The sequence below is a fragment of the Engraulis encrasicolus genome, chromosome 16, assembly GCF_034702125.1.
Source record: "Engraulis encrasicolus isolate BLACKSEA-1 chromosome 16, IST_EnEncr_1.0, whole genome shotgun sequence".
In the NCBI taxonomy this organism is placed as follows: domain Eukaryota; kingdom Metazoa; phylum Chordata; class Actinopteri; order Clupeiformes; family Engraulidae; genus Engraulis; species Engraulis encrasicolus.
The window spans coordinates 16,440,883-16,462,711 of NC_085872.1; positions in this window are offsets into that span (position 1 = coordinate 16,440,883).

A 21,829-nucleotide genomic window follows, 5' to 3' on the forward strand; every position below is an offset into this window, starting at 1 on the left:
AATGCAATTTTACAGTCCACAAGCTGGGTCAATCCTTGCACATTGATTAATAGTAATACAGTGCTGAAAAATGAGTCTGTCCTCCGTATTCGGGAGGAAAGTAATTGCACCCACTTTAATTCTGAAATGTATTTTGGTGATGGAAAATGGATATATTTTAAAAGCCAGCACAAAAATGTGAATGCACAGGACTTCATGATGTCAGAGTGATTCATGTTTAAGCAAATATTTGTCTGTCTGTGAGGGGTAAATCATTAGAGATAAGGGGTGTGACTATAGGCCTAGTTATGGTATCATTACAGGACATGAACAATTTATCCATCTCAAAAACAATCATTTCTAAAAAGTCAAGGCTGGTCCTGTCAGTGCTTGTCTAACCCATGTCTGTTGAACTGTCATTGATCCACATGCCCTTTTAGCCGGGAGCACTGACATGCACCAGTGACAGATGACTGAGCGGACGTGTTAGCGTTCGATCATCATTAGCTGCATTTCAAACCTATAGATTAATTTACACGCCTCATTGAAGGCATTTATCGTCTCGCTGACCTTTATCGCAACGCTGTGAAAATCATCAAAATGTTGTCTGAATATTAGTGTAACGTTCTCCCAGTATGATGCGCTCCCTATTTGTCTTTATTTAAATGAATGCAGGGGGGATGGGGGGGAGACCACCTATTCTTGGTTCAGGGACTGTTGCGGAATTTGCCATGTGGTGGTAGCTGTTGCTTAGCAACTCCAAGCCTTCCTAAAGCACATGTAATTCCTCCATTATTTAGAGAGGCACAACAGAATGTCGAGGCAATCACTCATCTGATAGGCCATGTCTTGGTTAGAGCAAGGAAAGAATCTAGATCACTTCTATTACCCCAGTCTTTTAATTAAGAACACAAGGAGGGAATAATGTTCAACATAATGTTCTTGTTTGCCATATTTAGGTAGATTGTAGGGATTGGATCAGTGCACTTCTCAAATTGATTTCATGATGAGCAGGCCTGAGTACTTCTTCATACTAGGAATATGTTTCTGATTATTTTGTGCAGATATGTGTGTAGTGTGTGCATGTGCATGTGCGTGTGTGGCTGTGCAATCGGTGGTGGAGAACATTTAAAGGTCCTTTTGACAAAAAGGTATGTTTGTTCACCCAAGGTTGTTCACCCAAAATATCTAATCAAATCAGTGGAGTGGGTGGGCTTGTGTGGATGAAAAGTCCACCGTTCTCTCTCTCCACCTCAGAGTTGCCTGGCCTTTTCACAGTATCTGATAAAGGTGCACCATTCTTTTTTCATCCCCCAGATACTATCTCTATCGGGGGTTTTCTCTTAATCTATTTTGTTTGGACACGCTGCCTTTTGTGGTATGTAAGAGGAGTACATTCATGCCTCTGCTGGAGTCTCCAGTGCAGTGGTAGAACCACCACAGCGAGCAGTCTTCAAACACAGAAGCTGACCGCCATTGATCTCACCCCCTGATATATAAGAAAATAACAAAGAGCCACTTCAGCTTTGGGCAACGAAATATTATCGCTCGCAGATTCTGAGACTGCAAGTCGATCATAAGCGACCTTATAAAAACATGAAATAGTGTGGTGGGTGGTAACCTTTTCAGAAAACAGCCATGGGCCTTTGCTAGTATTTCTGTCATACCCTCTGGTTTTACTTATTACAGACCGTGCATGTGTTTGCAAGTAGGCACACCTTTGGAAGACAACAAAGGTTGCTTTTGAGTGTACAGTTCCTATTGATGTTGGATGACTGCAGGCTGCCTTACTGTGCGAAATATATATTTTTTTGCCCAGTTAGCCAGAAGAGTTTTGTTGTCCCTTGTGCACATGCAGCACTAAATTTCAACTGCCAATTCAATAACTTACCAGACATGTTTTAAGACAATTATAAAGAAAATGTAGAAATGCAACTGTGAAACTCAAGAACAGGATTTCTTATCTATACTACAAAGCTGGTTCAGGAGTAAATAAGGTTAGAGGTAAATCATCTAATAAAAGAGCCTGGAGTCCCCACTTAGAAAACGATTCTATTAGAGGATTTACCTCTTAACTTAAACTGGTTTACTCCTGAACCAACTTCTTCTTTGGTAGTGGAATACACCACCTATATGTTACTTGAAAATGGGTTACATTTTCTATATGCATTATGTCTGAATATGTGACAAAGAGGTCAATTGAAAGCTAATTTCAAATGGCCTGTCATCTGTCTCTTGCCACGTGAGCGCAAAGTTCCCTCTTGCGCGGCTAAAATACCATGTGTTGCCATCGTCTCTGTGACTGTCTGCCATACCGTGATTAAGATCATGATCAAATGTGGCATGCTGGAAAAGGCCCCATCACATGTGTGTTGTTCCCTCTGAGGCTCCGTTGCATCGATGAAGACTGTTGATCCATTCACTAACGATTCAGAGTCAAGCTGGAGTCCGGAGTCATTACAATAACAGATGATGTGCTCTTTGCTGACACGGAATCGCTCAAATACCACTCAAAGAGCAGTGTTGAAATTAGATGGAATAGATTATTAGCGCATATAAGCTCAAGCTTCAGCAGAAGTGCAACATTGGCTTAAGACAAAGAGCACTGACACTGATAATTTGTCTTTGGCTGAGAGCTATTCCTTTGCTGCAGGCATAGACATTGAAAAGACTGTGTGTGCATGTGTGTGTGTGTGTGTGTGTGCGTGCGTGCGTGCGTGCGTGCGTGCGTGCGTGCGTGCGTGCGTGCGTGCGTGCGTGCGTGCGTGCGTGCGTGTGTGTGTGCGTGCGTGCGTGCGTGCGTGTGTGTGTGTGTGTGTGTGTGTGTGTTGTGTGTTTTGCCTGCTTACCTTCTCAGTGGAATGAGTTGCCTGGCATACCTCCTGTGATATTGTAAAATATCTGTGACCATATCAGCCTTTTTGAATATAAAAATCTTAAAATTGATGCAATTTCAAATTGCCCCTATATTGAGAATTTACAATGGTTCGATGGAGTGAGTGTTGTGGCAAAGATGCACCAGTTCTGCTATTGGTGCTGCTGTTAGTTAAGTCAGAGGAGAGGAAAGGGTGGTCTGATTAATTGCAGCTTCGATTAGAAGCACACAGAGGAATTTGATAGATAGGTTGAGCCTCACCCCTGAGAACTCTGAATTAATGACACCTTAGACAGATTAAGCTTGCAGAGTTTTGTAGTCTGCCTGCAATCCAGCTCAGTGAGAAATAAAGAAGGTAGCAACTGCTTACCCTAACGGACCCCCACCCTTCTCTCTCTCTCTCTCTCTCTCTCTCTCTCTCTCTCTCTCTCTCTCTCTCTCTCTCTCTCTCTCTCTCTCTCTCTCTCTCTCTCTCTCTCTCTCTCTCTCAGGTTTGCAGGTGTAAACACCTCACTATGGTTGTTAATAGGTCCTGCAAAAGAATGCAATCTTACCTTTGACCAATTCCTGCTGAGCTGAAAAGCAGAAGGCAGCTCTTGCTAATTGACATTTCTGAGTGAAAACAACAAAACATGAACCCTGCCTTCTCCCAGTTTCATAGAAGCAATCCTCTGAAGGCGAACCAAGAGCGTCCTCAAAAATAAAATAAAAAAAACATGAAAAAAAAGCCTAGAAGAATAAACCACAAAGGAAAACAAACAGATGACACAAAATTTACCAACTGCATATTTAAAGAATGGATATTGTGTTATCGTGAGGGAAAAACTGGGGGGCGGGGAGGGGTGGTGAAACTCTTGTTTGCTTTGATATGTGTGTGAGGGGTGGGTGGTGGTTGTTGATATCTGTGCAGCCGTGCACACCCCCATGCAGGGCTCGCTGGCTGGTCGGTGCACACTGTGTGTACAGCTTGAGTGGTTTTGTTTGGAGATGGCTCAGGGGGCCCAGAGCTGGTTGGCAGTGCTCCTGCATCGACCGGGCTTCTGTCTGTGCAACCTGCCTAAATGCACTGAGAGAGAGCACCACAAACAGCCCAGCTCAAATTAGACAGGCTGCATGAGAATGTGGTGCGCTATATAGTAGCTTTGGACGGGCCTTGGCTTGGCTTGGGCCTCGTTTTATTGTCTTTCCGGATGAATCAAGGTCAGTGGCATGATGACTGCTGCTCACCTCTATCCTGATCACTAGACCAGGATGCGCTGTCCCAACAATAACAGTTGATATTAGACATTCACAGATGGGTTCATATATGACTCATATGCATGTTTCAGGAGTATTAATCACTCGCTTCGGTGAAACTCAAAACAATTTGATACAGGATTATATGAAATCGAAATAATGAGGAAAAGATGGAAGGATGGGTGATAAGAAGAAAACAATTGAGTGGACATGCCATCATAGGCAATTTCTTTTAAATTAAGTCCATCACAAATGGGAAAATTTCAAACTGAAGTTGCTCTAAAAGACGGATTGCACTAAGAGATGTCTATTGACATTCAAGAGTCTAAATAAACAAGAATTACTGAGACGGTCACCGGTCTGACTTTAACTGTTTTATTAGTACACAGTTGGACAGGGGTGCACTTAATATAAACAATGCCTATACTGTAGAGGAACTACACATAAACAAGCACTATATTACAGATATATATATATTTACCTGGACGCAATCTTTCTCTCTAAAATAATGTGATGATAGATGCTATCATATTGATGAACACAGACGAACAGATGGCGGAATTGCAAGCGCTGCATATACTCTCACACTATATAGGATACACAGACAGCCAGACAGACAATAAGGAGGAGGGAGGGTGAGGCAGTAGCCGGCACTCTTCACTGGGAAGTGTAGACCTCATTACAAGGGCTGTGTGGGAGGAGAGAGGCAACGTCTAAATCCTCATTTGCCTATAGGCTGGAACTTAGTGATGTGGAAGAAAAACCCTTTCATGATACTTACAAAAAGTACATGTCATCACAGCGCCAGACGCTTAAGCGGTGCCATTGTCTTGAATTAATTGAAATATCTTAATATTGCTAATCTGACACAACCCCTATACAGGCTCTTTTCATGCGCTGAAATTGTCTTCAAGTGGTGGAGGCATTATGGCTTAAAACTTTAATGACAAGAAACTATTCAAGTGTTGCCCTCAGCTGAGCCTTTTTGTGACTCAATTTGGAACACAGATCAGCACATTTGTGGTGCCTTAAGCCATGACCTCTCCTTGAAGGACTGTGACTCACAGGCGTAGAAATTCTGCTCAAATAAAAGACATGCCGTCACATGGAAGGCGATATATATAGCAGTAGATTGTACAGCATGTCCCGCACACAATCCAACAACATGGGCATTCCCTGGAGTGGCAGAGGAGCACGACACAGGTGTTTATGTTAGCTTACACCTACACAGTTCTCACACTGTCGACGTGAAACAAACATACTGGCAGAAAATCATTTCGAAGTCCAATTCCATTCCCTGCAGCCCGACAAGCTGTTACTGTACTTCAGCATCATCATAACAAAGGACTCAGTGACAAATGTCATCCTTTCAAAACAATTTTGCGCTGATTCTGACTGCAGTTGTCATCTGTCAGTTCTCATCACCCCAAATAAGACCATTATCACTCCAATGTTTAATGAGGTGTAGGAAAATAATTTGTCCATTGCCATCAGTAAGAACTGTGAAACAATATCCAGACAGATCACTGAACACAGACTCTGGAGTTACACAAACAATTCCCCTATCACCTGCTAGCTTTAAATGGTTCCCGGACTTCAATCGCCTTGTCAAATAGAGGGATGCCTTTTCAATCAGATGTGCATTGACACATCTCAGTGTGTCGCCTTGTTCTGTGCCAGCGCAGCAAGGAGTATCCAGGTGGTCTTTCCACTGGGTTGCCAAGCAGAAGACAGGACAGGGTTCTGAGTCTACTGCTGAAATAGCCTTGCATGGCTATTTCTGTTATTGGCTGCAGCAACATCGACCTCAAAGACTCTCTCAGCCCAGGCAGGCAACAACATAAGCAAATAAAGAGGAGAGAGGAGAGCCGTCTCCTCTTGGCCTGGCAGAGAACAAGGTGTACTCAGTCTCAGTGTCATCCCCACTGTCCATTTCCTCTGTCCACATTAAAAAGGTCTATTGATTATGGAAAATATTAGTAGAGCTGACTCGGTTATATTTGAATGCGTATAGCAACATCTACCTCCTGCATCTCAGATAGCACATCAAACATGAGACACACAGTAAAAGCCATACCGGTACCACAGAAAGCATGTCTCTGCCAAGGCCTCTTGCCTATCACAGATTCCTCTACATTACATTACATAGGCGAATATTCCTCATGGAAGTCCTGCAGCCCATGGCCCGGCTTCCAGGTTTAAAGCCACACAGTAAATGTTGCAGTATTAATTCAACACTCAGAGAGCTGAATTTTAACCCATTTTGTCCTAATCCCTTTTTGGGAAAAGGTGCCCTCTGCCTATTAAATCCTGAATATCTCAACCTCCGAAGCACACACAAGCATGAAATGAGTTACATTTAAAAGCAAGGACCCTCGTTTTGCCTTAGAATGTGTTCATTCAGCTCTAACTTACCCACATTTTTAATAAAACAGCTAAAATCTCAAGAACCTGAATGCAGCGTATATGTGTCTCCAGGACACAATGAGTTAATACTCATAGTGTTGATCTTACACTCTGAGCGTTGAATGAACACTGCAGTATTTACTGTGCATGCAACACTGATATACACAAACAGCAGACTTTTGGATTTTTGTTGTCTGTGACAGATGCCGGTTGGTAAGTGTTATCTCTGAATTGATGGTGGCTATTTTCTGATGACCCCCTTAACATAACATGTTGAGCCAAGCCTTTTACATAGAGATATAGAGAGCACATTGTAACTCCCTCACTGGTAACATCAAAATGAAATTGTTCCGTTGTAGAAGCATTATGTGCACTTTCTGGAATCATTGTGGTGGAATATTGGACATTAGGGTTATTATGGTAGGAAGTTGGATGCTCTGCACTGTCTAAAAAATATGCTGTATGAGAATGTGGGTTACGGTCAAGATATCTGTGTCTTACTATTCAGATCATTGACGAAAAATGCATGTGAACTCTGTCTGATGGTAATCGCAGCATATCATGGAAGCACAACGGTGTAAGTCAGCATCAGACAGGCAGTCTTTGTATGACTCACATTTGTGTTGGAGCTGGCAGGCACGACGCGTTGTTGTGAGTGAGCATGGAGCGTAATAAATAATGTACGACTATTTTCATGTTTAGGATCTTTATCATTAGCAGAGTGCATTACAGTAATCAGGGAAGGACTGCAGGCACTGTGTTGCTCCACTTAAGAAACAGGTCAATTGCGTACTTTATAGCAGAGCTCTTAGCAAAGGGAAAAGAAAGCAGGAGCACACAATTACTGCCAACACTTATCACCATTAGAGCTTCCTCGAGTTTTGTTTTGTATCACATGAACAATATTACAAAGCCCAAGTGTGTGTGTGTGTGTGTGTGTGTGTGTGTGTGTGTGTGTGTGTGTGTGTGTGTGTGTGTGTGTGTGTGTGTGTGTGTGTGTGTGTGTGTGTGTGTGTGTGTGTGTGTGTGTGTGTGTGAGAGAGAGAGAGAGAGAGAGAGAGAGAGAGAGAGAGAGATGGGGGGGGGGGCTTATTTGTGTGAGAAAATTGGGGTAGAGCTTGGAAGAGTTGTGGCCCTCATCCAAATCTGAGTTTGCTTGATCAAGCAGCCCATATCTGGGCCATATCAGGCCCAAACCCCACTTCTAGAGAGAAGAAAGAAGAGAAGGGCGAGGGGGAGAACAGGTTTAGCTCATTTTACTGGACTTGCAAGAGAGTGAGAGGCAAAGACAAACCTTATAATAAAATAATCCAAAGTGTAAAGATGGGTATTGTGACAGCACTGGTTAAGATACTTGGGATGCTCATCATATCGTACACCACCAGGCTCAAATGAAAACTTGGGTCTGTCTGTAAGTAAGGATGATGCTTTGTTCAGTGCCTTGCCAGCTGAAAGCACATTCACAGACTGTGTCGATTTTATTTTGGCAGCCATTATGAGGGAGGACGTGCTGTGCATGTGGTGGTTATAATGTCTCTGAAAATAAACCTTGCCGAGGATATTTGATGAAAATGTGAAATAATAATGGCTTGTGGTTGCACCATGAAGATTACAGTATATCAGACATGGAGACAATACAGAACAATTAGCCCAATTGTATAACTTTATGATATAACATCAAACCCATCTCATAGCCACCATGGACTGGTTACATGAGATGGTTCTGTGGCCAAAAAGAGAAGAAAAAAAATCTGGAAGAAGACACTTAGTAATTCATACACAAGCTATCTAAAATATAAACAAAAAGTAACATAAAGAGATGTGCTGTTTACATAGATCAGCATTAATGTGTTGTTGCCATGACTCCAGAGAACCTTCTCAGATTTGCACCGGGATGTTTGTATGCTTTTCGAAATTGCTTGGAATATTTCCCTCATACCTTGACCTTCCACTCCAACACATTGTGCCTTCTGTTCCCAACTGTCTTAGTTGGCACAGATGCAAAAGTGCCACTATACAGTATTTCCCATGATGCCTATGTTTGGTCTTGTTCAAAATAAACCAGCACAGGAAGACACCAAATGCCATTACTGTCACAGAGATGGAACCCCTCAGTTTTAACCCCTTAAGAGACGGCATTATAAATTAGCTGTTACCAGAATGGCAATGACCAAGTCGTATAGTATTATAAAGGCCCCGTGCACTGTCATAGTAGTGTAGTACTATAGTAGTTAACTTTCAATGTCTACCTGAGATTTTTTTTCCCTTCTTCAGCCTTTTCCGAGATCCTGATCATTGTAATGGGGGCAGCGCTTTGTTTACATAAAAAAAACATTTTTACTCATTCCCAAAAACATCCAAAAGGTTATACAACATCAGCAGACAACTAGCAAACAGCGGTACCTTTTGGGAAAATATTTGGAGTAGGCCTATGTTAATTTTAAAATGTAAACAAACGCTGCCTCCATTAGAATAGCTCATATCTCGGAAAGGGCTGAGCCGAAAATTGTGGCATCACCGGGTACGGACAAGTCAAGGGTATCGTGAGCAATACAACAACATATTGAAATTGACTGAACTGGTCCTTTAAGGGGTTAATTACCCAAGACATGGAGAGAGCAATCTATGTATGTGCCATCTGAGTGGATCGCACCAGGCCCAAAGTGGGGAGAGGTTTTCCTACATCTGTGCCATTTACTGTACGTAGGATAGTGAAGAATATGACAGGAAATGAATGGGGAGGCCTATGAATGATGGATGCAATCATCAAACCTGGCCAATTGAACCTGGGTCCCAATGGGCATTTATCCCACACAGTACTGGGTGCAGGTGCACATTTTTGAGGACGCTCTTGTTTCGCCTTCAGAGGATTGCTTCTATGAAACTGGGAGAAGGCAGGGTTCATGTTTTTCAATCAAAAATGTCAATTAGCAAGAGCTGCTTTCTGCTTTTCAGCTCAGCAGGAAATTGGTCAAAGGTAAGATTGCATACTTTTGCTGGACCTCTTAAGAACCACAGTGAGATGTTTACACCTGCAAACCTAGGCACATTGGATTTAAGCACATTGGAGACTGGTCAAACACAATTTCAAACTTCTGTTTTAACCCTGTTACATAGATTTTTGACAATAAAATACACTTGACTTGACTTGTTGTGTCATATTGCCACGGCCACATAATTAACGAGACACTGTACTGTATATCATTCCCTATGATTCTGATTTTTTTTTAAACCATTAGATAGATTTTCTAAGAGTGACTTCAAAGATCTAACGAAAGCCAAGTGAGATCAATGACTCCCATAATGACTTTTAATGAAAGATCATGTCAGTGGCTGATAAACACTGAATAATTCATGCAGAAGATGCAGAAGAACTCCCAAATATCTGCATCCATGTTTAAATTCAAGGCTCGCATCAGTGTTGCCAGATGGAAAATGCTGAATTATCACACCAAAACCTCAAAATGATCTTTTTGGGGGGAAACTATCGTACAAGACCCAAATTGTTGTTTAAAGACATCTAAATGAACTGAATAACAACTCTGAAATGATCGTACATCACGTTTTTTGAGGACAAAATGGACAAAATTATGGTACAAATATTGTACATCTGGCAACACTGGCCAACATGTAGGCCTACTGGCTCACAATATGTGCTGGCCTCCCTGGCTCTGAACCATGACTAAATCGAATGAAATAGCTACACATGCTGACTGTCATAGCGTGCTTCTTCCCTTCACTTGGTTTACGTATGACTGTTGAAGTGCAAGGCATGTAGATAATAGTGACACATTCATTCACATCAGTGCTTTTCCTTGGCCTCGAAGCAGCCTGGCATGCCCCATATTTACAATTAAGAGTACATTTACAGCAAAGTCAAGACTTTTTAACCCCTTAGGACACGGCATTATAAATAAGCTGTTACCAGAATGGCAATGACCAAGTCGTAATGTATTGCTAAAGGCCCCGTTCACTGTCATAGTAGTGTAGTACTATAGTAGTTAGCTTTCAATGTCTATTACAGCGTGCCACAGGAGGTACGGCGTGCATTAAGGGGCTACAACGTTTTTAGAAAATGGTAATACAGCAATAACGTGTGGATGTTGTATAGTATAGTAATGCTGCAGTTTCCATGTTGATTTTTAGATTTGTGAATAGTAATTACGGTTTCAAGCTTCAATTTTTACATGAAGGTAAGGCACATAATGACACTTGCATCGCCAATCAGGAAAAGGCACTTGTGCTTCAGACTCAGTTTAAGTCACTTTATTGTCAAAAACATATGTAACAGGGTTAGCACAGAAGTTTGAAATTGCGTTAAACTAAACATATAAGACACTCACTACGTTTACATGTTTTTAATTCTGAATTAATAATTCCGGAGGAAATAATTCCGTCAAAGCGGAATTAAACTTTAAAGTCAGTTCATTCCGAATTAAATGTCTTATTTTAACATAGCAATTGGCAAAAATCAAACACATGCACATGCACACACACACACACAAACACACACACACACATGTGTAGTAAAAATTAACATATAGGCCTACATGAATTTACCTAGGATACTTTCTTCCAGCTGTGACCTCACTGGCTGCTGTTGATGATGTAGGAACTGGGAACTGACTTCCACAGCACCAGCCATCCCTATAGAGTATAGAGCCATTGCTATTTTAATGGTTACGGTTTTATTTCCCATATAATATACAGTATCAAAAGATTGAATGTTTTTTGTTCTCTAGACAAAAAGGTTTGAGTAAAGTACTTTTCAAAGTTTTTCCCCAGTGAACCTGGTTTACATTCAAAATAATTTAACAAACCTTTAGGGGCCACCCAACTCCCTCCAGATGAAAACCAGAGAGTTTCCCTCTGCCCTATACGCTGAAATAGGGGAAAACTACCCAGCCCAGTCTGTCTGTGGTTATACAAGCACACATGAAGACAGAAAAAAAGGAGAGCCATTTTTTGATGATCCTAAGAAGCAAATAAACACTGTATGTGTCTTACAGCCCTTTGATGTGTGTGTGATATTGTGGCAGTATTGCTCTGGACCCACAAGAGGCCTTTCTGTAGCCCTCAGCCATCCGGCTCCGTACCTCTGATCCTGTGAGAAGAGCACAAAAAAAAGACCAACAAAAACAAGAGCATCCTCCAACAACACTTTATTCTGCAACTAGAAGGCAGGCCACGATGGGGCCAACACTCTGCATCCAGGGGCCATACATTTAAAGGCTGGTGAAAATGATTCAGTGGATATGGGATTTAGAAAAAAAAATTCAATGTGAGACCGAGAGGGAGAGGGAGAGAGAAAAACACAGTTCATTTGAAACGCCATCTTCTCTTTTATTCAGAGCTCTGGGGGGGAAAAAAAATCTATTTTATAAAGATTAAACTCCCAGAGGCTGCAGATGGCTCTCGCCGGGTTACATGCTTTTGATAATTGCTGCAGTGGAGAGCAGGGCTGAACTGGGGGAGAGATGGGGTCCGGGCACTTTTGGCTTAAAGGGGCCCCCTCATAATTAGTGGTGCAGAACTGACTAACCGGTGGGCCCCGCACCCTCGTGGGCCCCTATTTTGAGATTTTTTTTTTTTTTCCACATTTCTGAATATAGGGGCCCACAAGGGTGCAGTGCCCACCGGGAAATGCCCAGTATGCCAGATGGCCAGTCCAGCCCTGGTGGAAAGGCCTGGGGTTATAGTAGACAAACCAAGCATTTGGAATCAAAGGCATTGGTGTGTTCTTCTTTAGCCTCCTCTAGGTGTTCCATTCAATTCAAACATTTTCTAAAATCACAGCCGCTGTTAAGCCATAACCATGCTTGTGTAATTGGGAGCAGTGGCGGCGCTATTATGCAGTAACCTCATTCATACCACCACAAAGACACCTCCGTTCTTTTAACAATTACCTCAAAGGCCTGTGGGAAAAGTCAACCCCGTGTCCCGCTGTAGTCTGTGATTTCCTAATTGCTATAATTATGCTTTATTAGATATGCAGAGGTGTCGAATCGACTTTACAGATGGATAATGCAGTGGGGAGGAGTAGAGGATGACAATGAAATCACAATTACCGATTTGGCATTTCCCCCCAGATCCTGTGTCTATTGTTTTAAAGGGTGGCTGAGGGATGATTGATGCATATGTTTTGTATCCCTGCAGCAGCCATTCCAGCAGAACCAGAGACGTGTGCATCACATTGTCTCACTTAGAGCTCCATCTATCATGTTGTCATACCAGTGGCGTGTTAGCAAGAGATAAGCTAATTGTCTTTCATCAAATGAGAGGAGGGAAAACGCTTGATTGTTGGAAGACAACTCGTAATTTTCACACCAAAAAAAATCCAAAAGGATCAAAAGGAAGGCATGAATATACACGAACCACAGCTATTAGACAGTCTTTGTGAGATTATGTCAAAACTGTAATTTGATTCCAATCCTTGCTTCCTGCCAAAAGCCACCAAGATAAATTAATTGATTGTCCCCCTATTGGAAAAAAAAATCTGTGTACTGTTTTTTTTTTTTAACTTTAGGTTACTGCAGGCAACCTTGGATTTAAATTAATTGTTATGGTTCAATTGCAATCTCTCTATGCAAGGCGCCACTTGCAGTCCCACGATATCATCAGGATAAAGAGGATTAAAGTGACATAATTATACCCTCTTAGCTATGGTCTCACAGTTACAGATATAAGTAGATACAGCAGTGGGGTAATTTGTGGGCATTCTCACAAAATTGCTGGATATGATTAGACAGTGTAGCATACTACCCGCCAAAAAAAAGCATAAACTGCCTCTATCCTCTTCCAAGTCAGAATAATGAAAAGCCAACCCTATCCAACTAAGAGTACACAACTGAGGATCTGCCAGCACTATCACTTAAGTCAGGTACCATGAACATGAGGCACTCGAAACAGGTGTTCATGGTCACAATGTGTGACATTGAGGATCTAAGGCTTAGCAGTGCACTATCAAGCACTTTCAAGACTGGCAAGCAAGGCTGAACTGCCCATCTGGCATTTCCCGGTGGTCCCTGCACCCACATGGGCCCCTATTTTCAGGATATGTAAAAAAAAAATATATATATATATTTTTTTACATTTCTAAAAATATGGGCCCACGAGGTTGTAGGGGCCGTTGGCGAGTCAGTTCTGCGCCGTTAATTATGAGCCTTTAAGCCAAAAGTGCCCGGCCCCTATTTCTCCCTCAGTCCAGTCCTGCTGGCAAGACATGATGCATGCCTAACTGTCTTTCATTCAAAGGAACTAATAGTAAACAGGAAGTTGCATCGCTCTCAAACAGCAGCCTTTTTTCGTTCCCAAGAAGGTCCACGCTAGCTTTGTCTTGACACTGCATTTCATGCATGTAAATGGCACAACAGGAAATGAATGTGATGGTTCTGTTAAAGGGACAGTTTGGTCAATATCAACATGCAGTTGTATTGCTCACGCTACCCTTGACTTGTCAGTACCTGGTGATGCCACATTTTTCGGCTCAGCCCTTTCCGAGATATGAGCAATTCTAATGGGGGCAGCGTTTGTTTACATTTTTAAAAAATGAAACATAGGCCAACTCCAAATATTTTCCCAAAAGGTACTGCTGTTTGCTAGTTGTCTGCTGATGTTTTATAACCTTTTGGATGTTTTTGGGAATAAATAAAAATGTTTTTTTGAAATGTAAACAAAGAGCTGCCCCCATTACAATGACCAGGATCTCGGAAACGGCTGAAGAAGAAGAAAAAAAATCTCAGGCACTGACAAGTCCAGGGTAGTGTGAGCATTACAACTGCATGTTGAAATTGACCAAACTGTCCCTTTAACATTTATAGGTCTGGCCCTGCCGTGGCCTAACGGTAGGGCACTGGGTTACTACGCCGGCGACCCGGGTTCGATTCCGGCCCAGGTCGTATGCCGATCCTTCCCTGTCTCTCTCTCCCCACTCGCTTCCTGTACCATTCTTCACTATACTGTACTGTCCAAATAAAGTTGAAAAAAAAACATTAAAAAAAAAAATAAAAACCCAAATAAATAATATTTACAGGTCTGCAATGACAGAGCTGCACTAATTACCTCAACGTGTCAGTAGATACAGTAGCACTCCCGTGGCCCAGCAGGAACACTCAAGAGAGGTGTCATGTGGGGCTTTAATCTGTAGACTACAGGCGGACATTTTAAAGCCTGTTTTCGGGCCTCCGTGATGTGAAAGGAAGATATTAAGCCCAAAATCAATCACTGCTCCTGTGTAGCCTTAGCTACTGTAGCTGGGCCACAGGCTTGGAAACCTAGAGGTGTAGTGGGACTGCTGTTGATGCCACCATCTGCATGCAAGGATGAGGGATTGCAGTTCTGCCGCCGCTGGGACTTTGGAGTACAGAGTGGAACACATTTGCTCCTCATTGTTGTCAGAGCAACACTGAGGTCTTGGTTTTTAATTGCGTTGTAATTAGATTTAGAGGGCAACAAAGTGTTTGGGGTAAATAATTGTGCAGATGAAAAGGAAGGGTCGACGAGAGAAAAGAGGACTGTTCAAGCTTAGACCTTGAGGAGAACAATAAGATGTGCAACATGCCGGGACTTGGGGAGCTGAATTTGCTGCAGAGAGCCTACAATTATGTTCATGTTGTTACCTGGCTCCACTCCTGCCTCACGCCACAGAATTAGAGAGCAGACCTGGATGGAGCACATGGCGGAGAGAGAGAGAGAGAGATGGCAGGCAATGTACCTTGGGGGTTTGTCTGCACCCATATTTATTTGCCATTTCGTGTTCATCCCATCATTATTGAGACACCCAACAGGAGGGAGGCCAGAAAATAAAGGGGGGGGGGGGGAGACGAATACCACCCTGATAGCCCAGCCGGCAGAGAGCCTCCACGGTAGAAAAAAGAAAGGGGAAAAAAAAAAAAAAACATGGACAGAGCTGAGAGAGAGAAGAAAAAAATAATGTGTCTGCTCTGGTGCAATCAGCTGAGAGAGGGAATTAGCTACCACACACTCATCCTGTCAACCAAGACAAAAAAAAAAACACACACACAAACTAATGGAAAAAAATATTGAAGAGCACCAATAATGAGAAACAAACCATTTACACTGTATAGGCTACACACCAAACCTAGGTGAGATGCTCTGTACATATCACACGCTGGCATAATTCATCACCTCAGACTGCTGAAACACAGGCATTTTTTTCTTCCACAACATGCTGGGGACTTGTGGGTTGGCTCTCACCACAGGTTGTCAGTGGAAGCTAAGCTGGTATGATTGCAGTGACTAATTAAAACACGATTTGAAAAAAAAAAAATCTTTCTCTGAAGTGTTCAAGGGAGTATCCATCAAGTCAATTTGCAGCACCATTTCACAAGTGTCAAAGCTGTAAATCAGAGCATCGTGTCGTCGTGTGGACGGAGCGTCTTCCATGGCACATTTGTAATTAAGACTGTCCAGCAGTATGAATGGTGGTAGGGGTATAAATTATAAGATGTTCAAAAGGCACATGCTGTGCCTAAAATGGAGTGAGATGGGATTTAAAATGAGTGAGTAAGGGGATAAAACAGAGAGGTGGTGGACATCTCCCTCATCATCCTCCCCAGGCAGAGTGGTGGAGTGCAGTGCTGGTATATGCAGGGAGCTGGGGTGGACTTTACCATGGGGACCTCATTTACCAAGAGGGAAGGTGCTGTACAGTACTCCAGTTACACCCCCCAACCACAAAACTGCTTACTAATTTATATATTCCTGTTCTGCCACACCAAAGACAAAATAGGTTACACTCACTCTTTCTGTACCTTGCAGTGGCTCAGGAGGGGAACTGCTGCAGCACTTTTATCTGCAAATTGGGTATGATAACATAAGCCCAGGATGCAAATAAGTCTGCTTGTTTAGAAAGAGAGGGAGAGTGAGATAAATAACATCCAGAGCGTTTGAAAGCGGACGGGTCAGCATATCTGTACGTATTCATTCCTCAGAATGTGTGGAGATGCTCGGCTCTGTGGTCTGTGGAAGATGATTTATGAAAAGTGACAGTGCTCTCATAATGACCTTGATGTGTTCATATTGAGTGGGAGGAAAGACATTCCTGCAGTGCCATCTAAATAATGGTGTGGCTGAAGAACTTATGGATCCCCTCCAACTGTGGGACTATTTAACCCTTGCAACTTGATGCATTTCAGGAGACATTTAATGATCTTTGCAAAAAACAAACAAACAAAAAAACATGACAACCCATTAACAGGACAATCAGAAACTGTTACGAGACTGTCAAAAACATGGAACATCACAGGGGAACAGTGTGTTTTTAGCGGTTGATATTATTTCAAAGCTGCAATTTTAGGATGTGTGATTATTAAATCCCATGGCTCACCATAAAAGGATTTTCCCTTCCTTATTTCCCTGACAAATGCACTGCTGAGCCACTGCCTCTCCCTTTGCACAATTCACGAGAGTAGAAGCATAGAAGAAGCAATATTTCTCTACTTGTGGGGTGGGTGGGGGGACTTTCACCCATGCCCCTCTATTATCCAACCCAAGCCTGGACAACAGTGCAGAGGAAGGATCTGAAATGGGCAGCTGCAAAGAGGGAGAAAAAAATCATGCAATTCCACAGAGAGTCCATGCTCTTTGAAAAAAAACAACAAAAAAAACAGATGAGCTCAGATGGTTTGCAGGGAGAGCAACACTTAAAAAACACATTTTCAGCTCTGAAAAACTGGAGAGGGGGTGGGGACTGTATGCGCTTTTTCAGCCTATGACTCCAGAGTGTGGCCTGTTGCAATTAAAAAATGCACCCGCCCGCCTGCAGTGCAAACGCTAGGTTGGAGTCGGCTCGACTCGGCTGGGCAGAGAATTGAGAATTCAGTTCATGGTATTGCTGCTGCAAGACTGAGCATGCACACATTCTCAGCAGACCATGCAAAATGAAGGCACTTCACTAATTTAAGCAAAAAGGGCCATGCCCTAATTGAACACCAATTAAACAGTCATGGCACGAATCGCTTTGCATCACCGCTACACCATGTGCATAATGTAAAGGAACGCTTTCAGGCACATTTTGGCAGTATAGAAACATCATGCTTGCAATAAACAAAGTTGTATCAGAGCAGAGTGCTTCACCAAGATTTTTTGTCTGCATTACTACTGATATACATTGCATGTGGGACATTATCTGATTCTGTTGCAAAAAAATAAATAAATCATAAGCTTCAAAATTTAATTTGACCTAGTACGCTAGTCACAGCAGCTTTCCCCGTTTCTCTGAAATGTTCCCGGTTTCCCTCTGCACTGACTTGGTTCACTCAGGACTGGACATAGAAAGCAGGGAGCTGGACTGCAAAGCAAATGCTAACAGAAATACAATACCCTTGTACCCTTATCTCCAGGGGTGGGCTAAAAAGTACAAAAGGAAGGTAAGATTTTGAATGCATGCTGACAAAATGTGTTGACATGCCAAATTGCCATACCAAGGTCACCACATCTCTGTACCCCATTACTGATGGGGGGAGGACAGGGGGGCACCTTTGAGTGTGCACATCTTTTTAGACCATCTTCAGTACGAGGATCCTCTGTCTGTTCCATGAGACCCGAGGTAGCCCTGCCTACAGGTGGACACATACCTACCGGTGCAGACATTTTCACACTAGATTGCTGACTAGTGAAGAAAATAAGGCTGACCTACTGAAATGCTAGAGTAGTGGGCCCCGATAGATGCAAGGCTTCAAATAAAGAATTAAATAAGAAACAATAAATAAAAATCAGCTAGAGACAAGTCTTTGATGTAGAGGAGACACTTCAGGGGGCTTGAAGAGGAACTCGGCATACAGTATGCACTTACTAAGGCTATTTTACCAGCTCCTTCCCTTATAAGCTGTGTCAGAGCTGGTCAGGGCTCAGGGGAGCTCACCTCCCTGCCCACTCTCTTGCCTGGCTGATTGATCAAACAGAATATGGTTGCATATCAAAACACTGCTTTCCCCTTGTACAATCAAAACGAGACTAAAACATTTATTAGGCCTAGCTTACATTGGTATGATGCAGGAGCTTCTAGACCACAAGGGGCGTATTATCGAGATGATATTACACCATCATAACTGACTAAGGCTAATGTGCAGCAGCACGTATCGCAGGCAGCAGACTGTAAACACAAGACAAGACTGTAAATATCCCTGTAGTAGCACTGTACTGCACTGTATGACTAAACCATTCTGGTGAGAGGAGCTGGCAGGGACGCTCACTACCCAGAAGGCGTGTGTATTTGGCAACGCTGGCAACAGCTTGCACCATCATTAAAAGGACAGATTGTGTTGGAGGGATGTGATCACACCATGCCATTTGCACTAGCAGGTATTGGCTGCTGAGAGATGCTTGGCAGCACTACCCAAGAGCTATACTGCCATCCAGTGGCAGCTGAAGGGAGGTGAAGCATTTGTTTTTTTTTACTCAAGCATCTCCCATCTTTCCCAATGTCGTCAACCCCACTGGTTCTCTTCTTTACCCTCCCACACTCATCACTGCCAAGGGACATATATGTGTAGAGGAGCAACTTCATGGTTATGAATAATTCAAGAACCGTGTCAGCATTCCCTTAATAAAATACAGACGGGGTCTTTGCTTGTCCTGGACAGCCCATATCCAATTACCAAGGACACGATTAATGAGCAGGACTACAAAACGCGTATTACTCATCTGAAAAGGCAATAAACAACACTGTAAGATGGAGAGGACAAAATGAAGCAGATCCTATGATTGAATAAAGTAAGAGTCAGCGTAATTGCATGAGTAGGGGTACACAAAAAAATGACCACATGAGTGCCTGAGCGTCTATGACTTTATATTCAATTATCTTGCCTACGGTTCAACACCGATTTTAATTTCCATGGAAGAGTACACATAATGCCTGAAGATTTTTTGGCAGATTTCTGCAATTTTAATGCCATTGGTTATAAGCGGTGCTGCCCCACAATATCATCATGGCAGCTCCATTTAAAGGACCATCTCCCCCTCATATCCCAAACACACACACACACACACACACACACACACACACGTACGCAAGCACACGCACACACAAAACAGTTAATCTATCAAGTCATCAAGTGTTTCTATGGCAACCGTCCATCCAGACCCATGCAGTAATATACTCCCTCTCACAAGCAGCATGCGTGTTGATAAGAGTGGAGAGCTGAAAGTGCTTTCCCTGTCGATTAATATTAGACTATGGGCTAGTACTCTCTTCCTGTGTTTATGCGCTAACGCTTCATTAGACAGAATAATGGGTCGAATTGAATTTAGACATCCTGATAGAATCACCTCTCCATGGATCAGACAGCACCTTCAAATCCATATTTGATTGGATCCTTCAACAAATGTGTGCGAGCCAGCCTACATACAAATTGTCAGCTCTTCTTAAGATGCTTGTAAGCTAATGAGCCATAGCAGACACAGACTGCTGTTTTAGAGTGATATGGTTATGCTGTTATATTAGTATGTATAAGTACTCCTGTTCACCCAAATTAAGATACAGTACTAGCTGACTTGGAAGACAAGTTTTACATTAGATTCAGAGGTATGCACTCAATACAATACATTTATTTAGATAGCTGGTGAGGCTTTGTGTACTGGTCTCACGTCACGCTTCATTTCACACATGGGTGTTTGATGTATACCAATAGCTATACATCAAAATATCACAGCTTGTAGCCTCTTGCTGCAGATGGGGTCGCCGGCGGGCCTATTCACTATTTGCAGAAAATACTCAACCACATCATCACAACTTTGCTATGACAGTGCAGAGAGTCTTAAGTAACAGATTAAGACATAGACATTACAATTTTGGTGACAGTAAGGTTACAACATAGGCTCTGCACTAAGGGGTTAAAGAAACACAGCCCCCTTTCAAGTGACTACTTTCATGGTGTAGTTTGCATTTATAAATCTCTGATGTATTTACAACAAGACCATTATTATTATTATTATTAATGCAGTGGGATGAGTCACTTTTTCTACCTTTCTGAAAGGTGAATTACTTCTCCCCAAAAGAACAATGCTCTATTTGTGTAAAAAAAAAAAAGACACACACACACAAATCCTCTTGCAGTTCATTACATCTTTTCCATTTTAAATGCTAATTCTCCGCTGGCTCATGGCTATCCAATGCCTAATGCCTAATGCGCCCTCTCAATTTTTTGAGGACAGCAAGTCACAGCGTGAATACCAAGCACTATGTATGAATTAAATTGCCCATTTTTTTTTTTGACAGAAATGACTTTGGGCAGCTCATTTGAAATTAAAATCTACCAAATGCAAAGACCACTTTGGAAAATGAAACCGAATTTATAGTTTGCAGCCATCTCTCTCTCTCAGCCGTCCACATCCATCCATGCCTTGCTCCTGATATGACTGTGGTCTATGACTATGACACATGCTCAAGACAATGTCAGCTGAGATTCTTGCACTTCAAAAGGTCAGCATGGACGGAGGGAGCAGACGTGCCACTCTCTTCCTCATCTAGTGTCAGCAGCGTTGGCCACTGCCAGTCAAAGAGAGAACTGTGGCCTTTAAGCGATGGCCCCTTCACATGACGTGACAGTGACACTGCTGCCCTACAGAAGCTGGCCAGGGGAATCCAATAATGAGCCCAGAACTTGGCGTGACTGGAGCACCGCCTTTCTTTTTTTTTGGAGGGTCTTTTTCGTCTTTATTTGATAGGACAGTGTAAGAGGTCGACAGGAAGCGAATTAGTAGAGAGACGGGTTAGGGGGCTGGCAAAGGACCCGGTCCGGGAATCGAACCCGGGTCAGCCGCATGGCAGGCGAGTGCCCTACCGGTTGGCCACGGCAGGGCCGGAGCACCGCCTTTCAACATTCGAAGGAAGAAGAGAGGGCAATGGTATTCCATCAACAGGGCCATCTGATTAAGTCTTGCCGAAAAGAACACCATTAAAAAGCCTAATAGCACCAGGCTAAATGGTTTACAGATGAAAAAAAATACAACAAGACCCCTAAGAAGGCATCACGAGTTATTAGAGCAGCAGCACCAATCTGTCTCCTCAAGCCAAGGGGGGGCTCCATTTAGGGAATTTAATAAATGCCTTCTCTCACCACCGGCCTCCTCTGGTGAGGCGCTCAAGCTGTCAGTTACGGTTTCCTCTAAAGGATTTAGAGGTGCAGCTAAAAAAACAGGCACTGGTGACAGGCAGGGATGTGCCTTCCAAGATCGCAGGGCAATTTACCAGCTTTGTTTTGGGTCTCTGGCGTAGCAATTGCGCTGTCTGAATAGGGTCTCTGGCAAGCAAAACAGGACCTCGCTTTTCTGATCTGCCTATGGCCACCACAAGCACATTACTGTCTGGAC